This window comes from Olea europaea, unplaced genomic scaffold (assembly GCF_002742605.1).
Source record: "Olea europaea var. sylvestris unplaced genomic scaffold, O_europaea_v1 scaffold520, whole genome shotgun sequence".
Taxonomy (NCBI): Eukaryota; Viridiplantae; Streptophyta; class Magnoliopsida; order Lamiales; family Oleaceae; genus Olea; species Olea europaea.
Window position 1 is genome coordinate 273,067 of NW_019263520.1, and position 15,889 is coordinate 288,955.

Below are 15,889 nucleotides of genomic sequence, written 5' to 3' on the forward strand. Positions count from 1 at the left end.
ACATTTAAATGTGAAAAATAAAATAAAATTCGACAATCTAGAAATTTAACATTTGTGATCGCTTCGAAATGGTCAGTGATCTTTTCTATTTCAATTATGTAACTAGGTTAAATTTCATTAACTATTCTAATGGAAGGTGTGGCATGAAATACGTGCATGATGATACAACTTTGTATTGTCAATAGTCATGTAAAATATTTTGTTAGGAAGAAACAAATTTCAATTATCATGTTGAAATAAAATGAAAATCGATAAATAACATAAAATTAAAATTTTATTGTTCGTTTAGTGACTAATAGTGTTTTTGAACATACTTTTAGAAGCCAAATCATTGAACTCTTGAGATTGATGTAAATTATGAGATTCGTATCAAATATCAGTTAAGCCACGTTAGGTTGACTCAAATTGAATTGAAAAAAGAAAAAAAAGAAAAAGAAAAAGGGAGGTTGGCTAAATAAGAGTCATATGTTCCCGCTACAAAAATAAAGGAAAAGGCTTGTGCAAATAAAGGATGTAAAATCATATCTAGGATCATGGTATACTTTCGCTTCTAATCTTCTCTTTGATTTCAACATGGAGAATTTATGCGCATATTAATGGGTTTGATATAACATTTGGTCCCTTTCCAATTTCTATAGTAACGTAAGTGGTTTAAGTTTGAGTTTCAATTGTCGGATTAACCACGTGGTCAATCAAATTGAGCTTGCTTTACACCATTATTGAAGATCATTTGGGACATATTTTGATCAACAATCCGTATTGGAGTGAAGATTGGTATAAATCAGCAGAAAAAAGATCGAAAACATTTGAAAAACCAATAATTCCATAGTGATTGAACCTGAAATTGAGATATCCAGCAAATCCATAACTTAGAAGTAGATTCGACTCTTGGAATCTAGGTAAAGGCAACAGTCTAGCGTATAAGACACACGAACCATCTGACACGACCTAGATAAAGCCCACATGTAGACACTGAAGAGGCTCATGCCTGATTATTTAACAAAACTTTCCGAAGACAGATTATTCCTGGCTATTCTACGGACTTACTGGTGGTCATTTTTTGTTTCGAGCAATATGCTGAATCTGTACAGTTTTACCTTTGGTCGTTAAGTTGTCGATCCTTTTTTTTTTGCGTGCTCTAGTTGCTGAAAGTTTTAGGGCAAATAATGGTGGCCCTAAAACTGTAAAGTTTGCATCTCACATTAAATTTACAGATCGAAAGATTGGTCAACTCAATATCGTGTTTTTCTTTATTGTTAGTGCAGTTAAGCCTATCGTGTGGGGTTAGCAATTCACTTCTCGCATTAGAAGTCATCGTTGGAAAGTTATCATTAAGGTTATAGTGTTTTCTCTATTATTTGCTAATTCGTTCCTTATATTCTTCATAATTGTGCTTTAGATTTTTTTCTATTGATTTTGTTGCACTGATTATTCTATTAGAATTACCATTTAGACTCCACTTATATGACTATTCCATTGATCTGGAATCACGAATATCACGAAATCTTGAAAATCTAGAATGATATATATTGTGACCTTAGAAAAGTTTGATTCGCTATTTTGGAGTTAATTAACCAAATAGTCACTGAACTTTGCTAAATGTTTCCAAGAGATCATCAAATTTCAAAACTTCCTTATTTAGTCACTGAACTTTGTAAAAAGTTCTCAAGAGATCACGAAATTTCAAAACTTCCTTAAATAGTCACTAAACTTTGCAAAAAAAAAAAAAAAAAAAATCCTAGAGGTTCACTCAAGTTTGTAAATTTCCAATTATAGTTAACCGTTTGGGACCTGTGGAAGTTTTCGTTGTTTACTAAGAGTGGGATTTCTTCCATCTAGTAATGAACAAGAAAACCAAAGACAGAAATGTAGAAGGTGTTCGGCACCCATTTTCATGATAAAATGAATTTTAGAATAGTAAATTGATGGAAAATATGTGGATGAAAAATAAAGAATACTTTTTTATTTACGTGTAATATGATTTTAATGAAGAATGTGTCGTTGAAAAGAAGAAAGAGAAAAATATATTTTGAGAAAATGAGAATCAAATGGGGTCATAGTTAGTTAGAGTGGTGAAGTTAAAGGGAATATGGGGATCCGTTTTTTGTGAAAGAGAAAAGGGTCTTACTACAGGGAAAAAAAAATTCTTTTTTTCTTCGATTATACAATATTTTGGATGAAAGAATAACACACCCAAACACGTATACATACCCAACCATTGTAAGGGACGAGAGTAGTATTAAGGTTTGACGTTTGAATGTAGTCTTCAATCTCTTCTCTTGAATAGCAGTCTGTTTTGACTAGATATTTTATTACTAATTCATAAATTAAAGACTCTCGATGGATATGGCCTAAACCTAAAACTGTTTCTTTTTTAATCACATATTCTCTAAAAAGACGCTAACAAAACACATTTTTCCTCAAATATACATTTTGATTGAGCCTAAATAGGGGATATATTTTCTAAACATTTAAAATTGCTTTAGAATTAGCTTTTTTGGAATAGGATTATCCATGTTTTATGAGCTCATTGGACAAGATTTTTGTTTTCTTTTTATTTTTTCTTCTTCTTCTTCTTCATTATTATTATTGTTATTTTGGGTGTCTTGTAGAAGATATATCTAAAGGATCTGGAGAAAGAATTTCAAGAAAATTATGCAAAGATGTTCGAAAATAGATTCTGAATCCTAAAATTAGTTCTCTACTTTATAAAAGCTCTGCTGAACGAGTTATACATAAAATTACATTCTTTAGCTGTTAGAAAATAATAGGCAGCACAGATCCATTTTAAATAATGAGTTTCATTATATCCGTCGTTATTAAATATAGAGTTTCAGACAGGCCCGTAGCCATCAAGAAAATTGATGTATCTTTAGAAGTCTGTGTCTACATGATAGATGACTTTATATATTCAAGGCTATGTCATTATCAATTATATGATACTGAAAATTATTTATACAATACAAAAAATATTAATAATTCTGTAACTTTGTTTGTTGAAGTCAACTTCGATTACTAATCATCAACAACGTGAATCGGATGGGATGTATAAAATTCTTTATTATATGTAAACTTCCACGATTATTTCCCTATGGGCTATGGGGAGTGCGTTATTCAACAGGGAATTTGTTTAAAAACGCAGTTACGTTGAATACAATATGTATATTTATATGTGAATATTGAAGCAGGAAACGTGAATAATAATAACAGGTTGTTGTTCGTAACATACAAATTGGTGGTGCTTGAATTTCGCTCGAGTAAATGTGAGAAATATTAAAATCCACCAAATAATGAAAAATTAAATTAATATTTAATTAAAAAACGAATATAGGGTATTCAAATCCTTAACTCCTCAGTAGATAATTTTGAATAAAACTAAAAAATTGCACAAATGTTGAAAATATCCTTAAGCTGACTAAAAAAAGAGTCTAAAACCATAGTTATTAGACCTGATCTGGTGGTCAATCTAGAAAAATCGCCGGGTCAACGGGTTAATGGTTCGACCGGTGGGTTATTGTTTAGACTTTAATTTTAATTATATCTTATTTTTTAAATAAAAAGGAAACTATTTTCCGAAATCTAATATATATATTTTTGCTCACAATAAAAGACTTCGGGTCATTTGTTGCCATAATGGTCATGGAGGTAAATATCCCAGTCTTTTGTCAGGGTTTGAATCAAAGCTCCAGCAAATTTATTGTAAAATTTTACTTCAATTTAGAAATCATCCAGTTTACACACTGAACCGGATCCAGTTCTGGTTCAAACATCTTGGCTAGTGATTTCATCAATTTTTGACCGGTTCATAAGCTTACATGATCAATTAAATCACTCGGATTGGACCAAGATCTGGTTCGGCGATTCCCGAAAGTCGACCCACATATGATGAAGTTTGACCCCGAAAGCTTGATGACATTGGTCAGAGGCCAATCGTCACCCGTCAAAATTGTACATAATTTTTTTTTTTTTTTTATAATTAATTTTAGGTTGATCGTAGTGCCCAATTTAGCTAGGGTAGTGGTGGCGACAGTATGAAAGAAAACTCAGAAAGTTAAATGCGGCAAGCAAAAACCTGTTCTTTTATGAAAAAAAAAAATAAAGACAATTTGACCGCTAAATTAAGGCTAAATATATTCACACCACAATTTTAATAACTAGACTATATTTTAATTGTATAACAGATTTATAACCTTTACACGTTATTATATTTATAACTCAAACTTTTCTCATTGCATTTTTATTCACAAATTAACATAAATTTTTCCAGATATTGATTTCTCTTCAAAATTTTCTTTATGATAGAGTAAAACTACTCATTTCTCCATTTTATTTTTTGAATAAGTAAAACAAATAATACTTCAAAAATGCAATTAGATATTTGACCCTTATTTTAAAGCACGTTAATAACATTTTGGATGAAAATCGTGATTAAAGATAAAATTTTCTGATTAATAAGATGTTAAAAATAAGAATATGATGAAGAAAAAAAGTTAAGAATACAAATATGATAATGAATACGGTTAATGTGTAAAATGTAATGTATTTATAAAAAAAACAACGTAAATAAAACCACCCATCTTTTAATCAGACATTAAAAACAATTAAGATGGAAAACTAAGCTCCATCTTTTAATTAGAAGTTAAAAATGTTGGAATGTAATCCTTCAAGGGAAATCGAGAAGAGAATAAAAAGAAGAATCAAGACACCAAAATATGGTAGAAATGCTCAAACACGAGATCGTTGCTCTGAAACGATATTTGTCCTTCTAAGATTTAATTAGTATCACAGATCCATTTTAAATAATGAGTTTCATTATATCCGTCGTTATTAAATATAGAGTTTCAGACAGGCCCGTAGCCATCAAGAAAATTGATGTATCTTTAGAAGTCTGTGTCTACATGATAGATGACTTTATATATTCAAGGCTATGTCATTATCAATTATATGATACTGAAAATTATTTATACAATACAAAAAATATTAATAATTCTGTAACTTTGTTTGTTGAAGTCAACTTCGATTACTAATCATCAACAACGTGAATCGGATGGGATGTATAAAATTCTTTATTATATGTAAACTTCCACGATTATTTCCCTATGGGCTATGGGGAGTGCGTTATTCAACAGGGAATTTGTTTAAAAACGCAGTTACGTTGAATACAATATGTATATTTATATGTGAATATTGAAGCAGGAAAAGTGAATAATAATAACAGGTTGTTGTTCGTAACATACAAATTGGTGGTGCTTGAATTTCGCTCGAGTAAATGTGAGAAATATTAAAATCCACCAAATAATGAAAAATTAAATTAATATTTAATTAAAAAACGAATATAGGGTATTCAAATCCTTAACTCCTCAGTAGATAATTTTGAATAAAACTAAAAAATTGCACAAATGTTGAAAATATCCTTAAGCTGACTAAAAAAAGAGTCTAAAACCATAGTTATTAGACCTGATCTGGTGGTCAATCTAGAAAAATCGCCGGGTCAACGGGTTAATGGTTCGACCGGTGGGTTATTGTTTAGACTTTAATTTTAATTATATCTTATTTTTTAAATAAAAAGGAAACTATTTTCCGAAATCTAATATATATATTTTTGCTCACAATAAAAGACTTCGGGTCATTTGTTGCCATAATGGTCATGGAGGTAAATATCCCAGTCTTTTGTCAGGGTTTGAATCAAAGCTCCAGCAAATTTATTGTAAAATTTTACTTCAATTTAGAAATCATCCAGTTTACACACTGAACCGGATCCAGTTCTGGTTCAAACATCTTGGCTAGTGATTTCATCAATTTTTGACCGGTTCATAAGCTTACATGATCAATTAAATCACTCGGATTGGACCAAGATCTGGTTCGGCGATTCCCGAAAGTCGACCCACATATGATGAAGTTTGACCCCGAAAGCTTGATGACATTGGTCAGAGGCCAATCGTCACCCGTCAAAATTGTACATAATTTTTTTTTTTTTTTTATAATTAATTTTAGGTTGATCGTAGTGCCCAATTTAGCTAGGGTAGTGGTGGCGACAGTATGAAAGAAAACTCAGAAAGTTAAATGCGGCAAGCAAAAACCTGTTCTTTTATGAAAAAAAAAAAATAAAGACAATTTGACCGCTAAATTAAGGCTAAATATATTCACACCACAATTTTAATAACTAGACTATATTTTAATTGTATAACAGATTTATAACCTTTACACGTTATTATATTTATAACTCAAACTTTTCTCATTGCATTTTTATTCACAAATTAACATAAATTTTTCCAGATATTGATTTCTCTTCAAAATTTTCTTTATGATAGAGTAAAACTACTCATTTCTCCATTTTATTTTTTGAATAAGTAAAACAAATAATACTTCAAAAATGCAATTAGATATTTGACCCTTATTTTAAAGCACGTTAATAACATTTTGGATGAAAATCGTGATTAAAGATAAAATTTTCTGATTAATAAGATGTTAAAAATAAGAATATGATGAAGAAAAAAAGTTAAGAATACAAATATGATAATGAATACGGTTAATGTGTAAAATGTAATGTATTTATAAAAAAAACAACGTAAATAAAACCACCCATCTTTTAATCAGACATTAAAAACAATTAAGATGGAAAACTAAGCTCCATCTTTTAATTAGAAGTTAAAAATGTTGGAATGTAATCCTTCAAGGGAAATCGAGAAGAGAATAAAAAGAAGAATCAAGACACCAAAATATGGTAGAAATGCTCAAACACGAGATCGTTGCTCTGAAACGATATTTGTCCTTCTAAGATTTAATTAGTATTTAAATGTACTCTTAGCAAATGATTTGTAGAACTGATCAAAACTTGAAGAAGAAAACACAACATTAGTGTTTTACTTTCAAAACTTGTAAAACACAAAGGAAGATTGAATTTGTAAAATTACTTTGGTAAAACTCTTTTAATATATATTGATCTCAGTTGTTGTTTTGAGGAATGGAATCTAATCTCATATATATAGATTCTGATTCATACACCACGAAAAGGCTTCAATGGTTTATGAGAAGATGCAATTTTTCATGAAGAGTTGACCCGTAAAAAAATGTTATAGGTAGATGTTGTTGCCTATGTTTTATATAAAAAATAAAAAATAAATAAAAGATTAAAAAAAATGAGCCAGTCCGACTTAGCTCGATAAGGCCCAAGCCAAAAGCTTCGATCGAGCGTAGATTTTTTGATCAAGCAAAAGTCCGGCTCAGGTTGGGCAAAAAATAGTCTGAACCAATTTTACTCGAGTTGAGCCTCAGCCTCAAGTTTCAGCTTGCGAGCAAGCTCAGCTCGGTTCATTGATGTTCCTATGTATAATATAGTTGTATTATCATTCCAATATACTTATCATTATAAGTTTAACATCAAATTAGAACAATCCCCCACTTGTTCAACAACAATGATACATATATTCAAAGTAACAACGTTTATGCCTACGGATTAGATATCTTTATATTTAAATCTAACCACGGTGTAATTCTAACGAAGCACCATTGGAATTAAGACAACACGATAGCTTTGACCAGTTATTCCTTGTAATGATACTGGTGAAAAAATACACACAAATGTCATGTGTTCAGAAATTCTTTAAACTCTCTTAGGCCTAATATGACATTGCGCTCATCTTATTCATTAAACTTTTAAGGGAAAAATTCCAACTCTCTATTGAGGCGACACCACCTTGAATGTCATCTAAGTGAAGTTCTTCTAGTAGCTTTGTTATTTTTAGAAATATATGTACTTAGTATTGAACTTCATTAAGAGCTTTAAGGCTCAACCCTTCTTTAAGTGACAACCAGCATTATATAATTAGGATAGGGGTTCTTGTGGAAATTATAATACTGAAACTATCCACTTATCCAGTGACTCCTTATTATCCTCTGAGCCGCCTATCAATTACTATTTTAGTAATGATCAGTAGGGTTGTTGTCGTTGGTAGTTTCTTTTTAGTTTAAGAGTTTCAACCCCATCCTATTAAAAGTAGGTATAACTAAATCCCTATTAAGAGATTCAGTTAAATGATCTGCTAAGATCTCAACTAACTTAACATAATTTAGAGAAATGATTCCACTCTTAATTAATTTCCTTACATAGTCATGTCTTAGATCAATATGTCTAGACTTCCCATTGTATACTTTATTGTAAGCCTTTGCTAATGTGGTTTGATTATCATACATGATAGATATCGAAAATGTATTCTTCGGTCCCAAAGATATCTCTATAATAGATCCTTAAGCCACTCAACTTCTTTACTAATATCTCATAACACTAGAATTTAGATTCCAAGGTTGAAAGTGTTATGTATTTTTTATTTTTTTTAGGTTTTCAAGAAATTACACCTTCTTGAAGAGTGAGCACCTTACCCAATATAGACTTCCTCTCACTAGCTAGATATTCAACTAGTATCAGTAAATCTTTCTAATATAGCTATGAACTTAGAATATTGTAGACTTAAGTTTTGGTTTTCTTTAAATAACCAAGAACTCTTCCAGTTTCCTTTCAATATTCCTTGCTCGGGTTACTAGTAAACCTACTAAGTTTACTAATTGCAAATGCTATGTCTGATCTTGTGCATTGAACTTTATATATAAGACTCCCAATAGCACTTTATAAGCTTAGAACTTTAATCAAGAGGAGTACTAAAGTCTTTTATATTCAAATATTTGAACATATTTGTCACATTCTCTATATAATGTGATTGACTCAAACAGTAATCGCCATTATTGTTAGTAATTTTGATACTCGATATGATATCCGCTTATCTAAAATCCTCCATTTTGAATGTGGAAGATAGAAATCTCTTTGTTGATTTTATTCCATCCATGTGATTATTTAAAATCAACATGTCATTAACGTATGAGTAAATAAATATTACACAAATATCACATAATTTGAATTACAAGCATTTATCTACACTATTATGTTTGAAACCGAATGAAGTAGCCACAAAGTCAAATTTCTCATGCCATTTCTTATGTATTTGTTTTGAACCATATAATGATTTTACTAACTTGCACACCTTGTGTTCATTTTCGAGTAGAATGAACCCTTTAGGTTATTCCATATAAATCTCTTCATCGAGATCTCCTTGAAGAATGTCATCTTGACGTCCATTTGACGAACATACAAATCATGTATGGATGCTAATGCTAATAATATCTTAATTGATGTTATTCTAGTTATTAGTGAATATGTATCAAAATAGTCAATCTTTTCTCTTTGTTGATTGCCTTTAAGTATCAATCTAGCTTTAAAGATATTAAGAGAACTATCTACATTATATTTTCTCCTAAAACACCAATTTATAATCAATAAGTTTATACCCAGGTACTGAATCAACAAGTTTCCACATTTCATTTGCATTAATTGAATTTGTCTTATCTTTAATTGCATCTTTCTAATAGAATTATCATTAAAGATGATATCTTTTATATGGGTTTTAGGATAGGTTTCCACTTGTAAGATAAAAGGTATTGTTCTTATTTCATTCTTCTAATTTTTCTCTACTAAATAAAGCGAAATAAGTTGATAATCAAATTCATCTGGTCCTAAAGTCTTTTCTATTCAAGTTCTTTTGCTTCTTTTAAGCTAACTAAATTCATTAACAAATTTAGAAGATGTTTCATCTTATGTTTTATTAAAGCCAGGAATCTTTTTATGAGTTTCCTTTAATTCATTATCCAAAGATAGTGAATTCTCAAAGAACCCCAAGTCATTTGATTTAATTATCACATTGGTATTTGACCGTTTGATTTCCCGCAATTGAATGAGAGCGTGACCAAGTAATAAATAGTAAATAGAGTGTCGAACACATGAGGACTATGTATTTGATCGAACTAAAATTAACAACTTTAATTGAATAGCAAACAAATTGTTGTAAATTTTCTAACTAATATCTAAATTATCAATTGAACTAGAAAGTGATTTAATGAGTATTTTCAAATATGTGAAAGTATTGTTAAGATGTCGAATCCCCCTTGTTATTCTACTTTTAGCATAAAAATTAAAGTGACAATTAGAAACTATTCATGTTGGTCAATGTTCCTAATTTAACTAAAAGCCTCTCTCGATAGCGATCAAATCTATTCCTCTCATGTGACCCTTCCATCTCTTGATAAAAGATGCAAATATGATAAATGCATTAGCAATTGCTTATACATCTATTGAAATCATATAAGGCATGTAGATATATTTCTATTCTCTATCGAACCTTACAATGTTTATTATATTGTACTTAAACTCTATTGTCTCTCTCGATAACAATAATATCTACTAATAATTCAATTGGTGATCAAACAATTGAAAAGAATGATAAAAATAATAATAAACATCCACAAAGAAAATCAAATTAAAGTCAAAATAATTAATTAAAAACTAAAAGTTTCATAACAAGGGCTTATCTCATCCTAACAATGTATAAAACTAGCCTAACATATTGAAATTATAAGAAATCATATTTAAGTGAAAAGACATAACCCGATTTTTTGATAAATTGAGAAGATGAAGCTGAATCTTGGAATCTTGAATCTCTTCAATGGTTTTCCGATGAATCTCCACTTGCGCGTCTTTTCTTTCCGCAAAACCAAGTTTGAATCTTCACTTGATTGAATTCTCCCAAGTCCCCTTCAATTCTCCTACAAAAACTATGGAATTTCTTCTTTTGATGATAATAATTTATAAAATATTGGAGTACAGATTTATATGAGAGATGTATGAAAGATCCTTTAATGTATTCTGCTATTAGGTATTTGTAGGAGTCAAAAATTGGTTGAAAATCACATCAAAATTGGCTCGAAAAAGAGTTCCAATCAAACAAGGAAAGTTACCTTCATGTGCAAATTTTTTGTCTTTGCACAGCAATCAATATTTTGATTATAACTTTGTCTCCCAATATCCTATTAAACTGATTCAAAATGCTTCTAAAAGTTAACTCAAAGGGCAACAATTTATTAGAATATAATTTTTCCAATTCTGACTTTTACTATTCCAAAAAGGGGTTTGAATTTTTGATTAAAAATTTGGAAGATATTTTATATGATTGAAAGTCAATTTATGATAATATTCTGGTCATATTCCATTCCTTTTTGACTTCTAATTACATTCAATTGACTCCTGTCAATCTTCAAAATATCTATTGTGGTCCAAATCAACCATTGAATATTTGCAATTTGGTCCTCAAATTTGTACTTCGCCATTTTTAGCCTTTTTCTCTTGTTTCTTTCAATTCAACTTCCAGCCATCGAGTTTGATCTAATAAAAAAAATATACAATAAATTAGATAATAATCACTTCAAGAACTATTAAATGTTGATATTGTTAAGTCCAAATAAGTGTATAAAATACACTTATCAAACAATCCCAAACTTAAACATTTGTTTGTCCTCAAACAAAACCATAACATAACTAACAAACACACAAGCATGCAAAAATATTTTGGTTAAATAATTTGGCTTTGGTTAACCTGCTTATGGTGTTGCACAAGACTTACAGCCCCTCACATGAGTTTGTGGGGCCCTTTTATGTAAAGGCGCTGTCATGCATACAAGAGTGTACAATCCATAATTCAATTTGGCTTTATACTTCAGGATTTGAAATTATGATATTAAATCTACAAACAGTTTCAAGGTTACAATACCAAAGTTAATGTCTAGTTTTCCAATGCAAAATTGACATGAGTGTGTGAAGAATTAAGTAATCAATTATGAATACACAAGTTGTTTTTAATTTTCAATCCTCTATGGTCAAATATATCTTTTAATCTCTCTATGATTTGCACACCACCAATTATCGTTCTTTAACTCATTCCCAATGTATAATCTATGGTTGAATTATTCATTACTATTGTCACCCTCTCTAGTTCAGGCGTACATCACTAGTTGCAAGTCAACACATCAATGAACAAGGATTCTCCAATTATTTGATTGCTTCAACCTTCGAAGCTCGACTAGGCTAATTGTCGTTCATCGAAAGTCAAATTCACTTAATCAAGTTTTAGGGTTTAACCAAGGCATTTAGTACTTCTGCTTTTTTATGCACTTGCTTTTCTAATTTTCAAAAGTATTTTATTTTTCGTTTTATAGCATTCTCTCCTTTAAGTTTTCTAGATGACTAATGTAACAAGCTTTAGGCCGATATCTCCCAAGTCAGATGACTTTAGGACACCAGATTTTGAGGTACCCTTACAGGCTTAATAACCAAAGTCAAAAGGGTTTTGAAGAGAATTTGTGCAACTACATCTATGTTTGCTTTCTAAATGACATCTGTATCGAGCTTTATTCCAATGATTCCCAAATGACTTTAGGGCACCAGGTTTTAAGATACCCTTGTAAGTTTAATTACTCGAGTCATAAAGGTTTCAAAGAGAAATTTTAAAAATTATATGCTTTGATTAATGCAATGCCCCTTATCACACACCTATTCAAGCAAATCAACCTCCAACTTAAAATTTTCATCCAATTTAATCTTGTCAATCTAAGACAATCCACACATTTTTTTCACGCAAGGAATCCACATTCACATCTCTATCTTCCTATAGCAGTAAAATCACCCTAAGCTGTGCTAAATTTGGTCTAAGAGTAAATAATTTAGAGTGATTTGGATTTGGCATCTATGTTTTTTTTTTCAACCTATTCATCACATGAATCAACTTGTTGCATCATGATATAAAGCTCTATTCTTGTGCATATATAATATCACATTTTGAAAGGTTGAGCTTCAATAAATCTAGCATGTATTATATCCATAGTTCATAAATCAACATCAAATCTCAAAGCAAATCATCATTGTTGGCAGATTATCTAAATCACACAAGCAAACAACCAAATAAAAAGAATTATTTTTATTTTTATTTTTATTTTTTTTGTATACTGAAACAAAAACACAAAGTGGACACACAAAAACACAAAAATATATGAAAACAAAAAAAATTCAAAAGTATTTCCTACCTCCAAGTTTAAAACCTAAATTGTCCTCAATTTTCTAAAGCAAAAGTAAGAATATAAAGGGGGCGGGGATGAAAAAGAAGAAGGCGCTCCCCGAATTTTTATGTTGAGTGTGGAAGATACTATGAGTGACAACTAGACAATCCTACTTTTTCTTTGATCTATGTTGGTTTGAGTGTTTTATGACGTCATGTTCATTAAAAATCAAATAACCCGAAATATGTGTTATTTAGTCTAAACAATCGAAACAACCAACTTATGCAAACCCACGTAGCAATGGTGGCTACGAAACCCACAACTAGATTGAAACCAAATTCAAGAAAGACAAACAATCAAAGTTTTGGATTTGAACCAAGAAACCAACACAATCAATTGATAAGTCGACTTCTTGATTACAAGATTAAAGAATCTCACCCGTTTGTTTGAATGTCACAAGAAATTAATCTTGATAAGTTCAATAAATTATTCAATCAAGAACAAAGAACTTGAAGCAAAATAGCCTCTCGAATAATCTCACAAATATCAAACTATTTTAACATGAAGAAGATAATTCCTATTTATACTAACCTTAAATAATATTATTTAAAACGGAATAAAAGAGTTAAAAATATAAAAGTTATTAAAAAGTAAGAAATCAAACTAAAGTAAAACATCTCGTGAAAAATGAAAAGTTTTGCCTCAACATTGTGCTATGCGACCGCATAGTGTAACTCCATGCGGTCACATGGAAGTTACAATCTTAGCCTACCTACTCTCATGTGGTCGCATGGTTTAGATAGCTATGAGGCAGCATAGTTATCCCAGTCAGCTTCCTCTATCGAACGCTTGAACCTCGTTGATCCAACTTAGTTTAGACTTCGAACCTAGCATAGTACTTGATTGTAATTTGTTATCTTCAACATTTGTTACTCCATAGGTCGAACAATTAATTATACAACTTTTATTAACTCTAGTTGGTATTGATCGTACTCTTGGCCTCTCGTCAACATACTTCTAACCCTTACTAGCTTGACGCCTTTTCTAGATCACATCATCCCCTTTCTCTTCAAAAGGTTTCATCCTTGAATCTGAACCTTTAAGAACACAGTTGCATCCCTTGCCTTCAATCCTAGCAACGTCATAGAATGGACATCTCTTTTTGGATATAACTTTGATATTCTTTGCAAACGAACATGCTCCTTTTGCTGAATCTTCCAAGCCCAATCACATGGCCTGCATATCTTATGCCTTTTCCAGTTATTATTCTAGGACGAGCATACCTCCATGCCCTCTATCCCATCTGCTAGTCCATTACCCAGCATATGTATGGAGTTTGATGTTCCTCCGTGCCATTGTAGTTTGTTTCTTCTTTAATGCTCCAAAGATTTTCCAGTTGCAATGCATCAATCAGATATTCAAAGGACAATAATCCCTTAAGAAAATCTTCCTGCAACAAGTTCTCACATTCCTGCATCAAAAAAAATATTCAAACTGATGAGGGATTTGTTAGTTTTCTCCAAAGCACTCTCGACCTCATTCTTTTGCGCATAAAAGCTCACTTTGGTTTTTTCTCTCATCTTTGAAGTTTCTCTATCTTTTCTTTTTTGTGGCTCTATTCTATTTTTCTCACAATTAGCCAACCCTCCATTTTCTCTTCGGCTCTCTTTTTGCTTCTCTTTGCTCTTTCTTTCTTCTTCATCTCTCAATTTCATTTAGTCTAAATGGACCTGATGTAGTCTTAAAGGTACAAGTGTAACAAATTTTCCATCCTTGACAAAGCTGTACTTATTTTTAAATCTATCGTGTTTCACATTCCTATCATACTACCACGGCCTAACCAACAAAATATGCTCAAACGCATAGGAACGACGTCACATAACCCTTTATCACTGTACCATCCAATTGAGAAATTTACCAATACTCTATTATTCGACAATTATCTAGCCATTATCATTTATAAGGTTTGTCTGGTTGTACTAGCAATGTTAGTGCAACAACTTTCATCAATTATCAAACTAAATACCTTATTTTCGACATCGCATCTAGTATGTCAAATGTTCTCCCACTGCTGTTCATCTTTCGTCACCTTGGTTTGTGTGTTAAGATCAATCATCACCACAATTGCTTTTCCCTTCAACCGCATATTCTGTCACTTCACCATTACTAGCAACTTCTAGTTCAGGCATCCCATCTTCATCACTATCACATACCACTTCCCATTGGCACTCAAGATCATGGCTCTTTTATTCGGACATTGAGAAGCAACGTGTCCCTATCTTAAACACTTAAAACATTTGAGATCCTGACTCCTAGAAGGTTGGGACTCCGTCTTGGGTATAGTCTTGTTAATAACTTCTTCATTTTCCTTTGGTGGTTCGATTTTACTATTTGAAATAGCCCCATCAACCCTGTCGTCTTCCCATTTTAGTTTCCACGACGAATTAGAATTCGATGAATTCATAGCTATCTTTTCAAGCCTAGCTCTCATATTCTTCATTTTTCCCATTTAGCCTCCGCTAAAGCTTCCTGATCTATGTCCCTATTATCTTCATACATCATGAACTTTCGCCCTAGGCTCCTGCCTATCCCATCTTCTTACATTGGGCACTTCTACACACTGTCGCTTGTGAAGATCAGTAACCATTGCGTTGAGCCTATCCAGCCTTTCTCTCATATCCCCAAATAGCCTTTCAAATCGTCGTATCACCTCTTCCGACATGTTGGCTTGGTTGTTGTTCCTATTTGAATTTGAATCTTCCCCGTCAGACATCCTAAGCCTAGAATATTTTCTGCCTCACATGTATTTTGCTAGTGTATCACTCAATTTGGCTTTTACCCTTTGTTGGTCTCACCACTATGCCTTTTTCCACTCAATTCTTCCGTCCAAGTTCTTCAAAGAACAATTTTGAACTCAACTAAGAATTATTCTCGAAGAATTCAAACCTTAATGCGA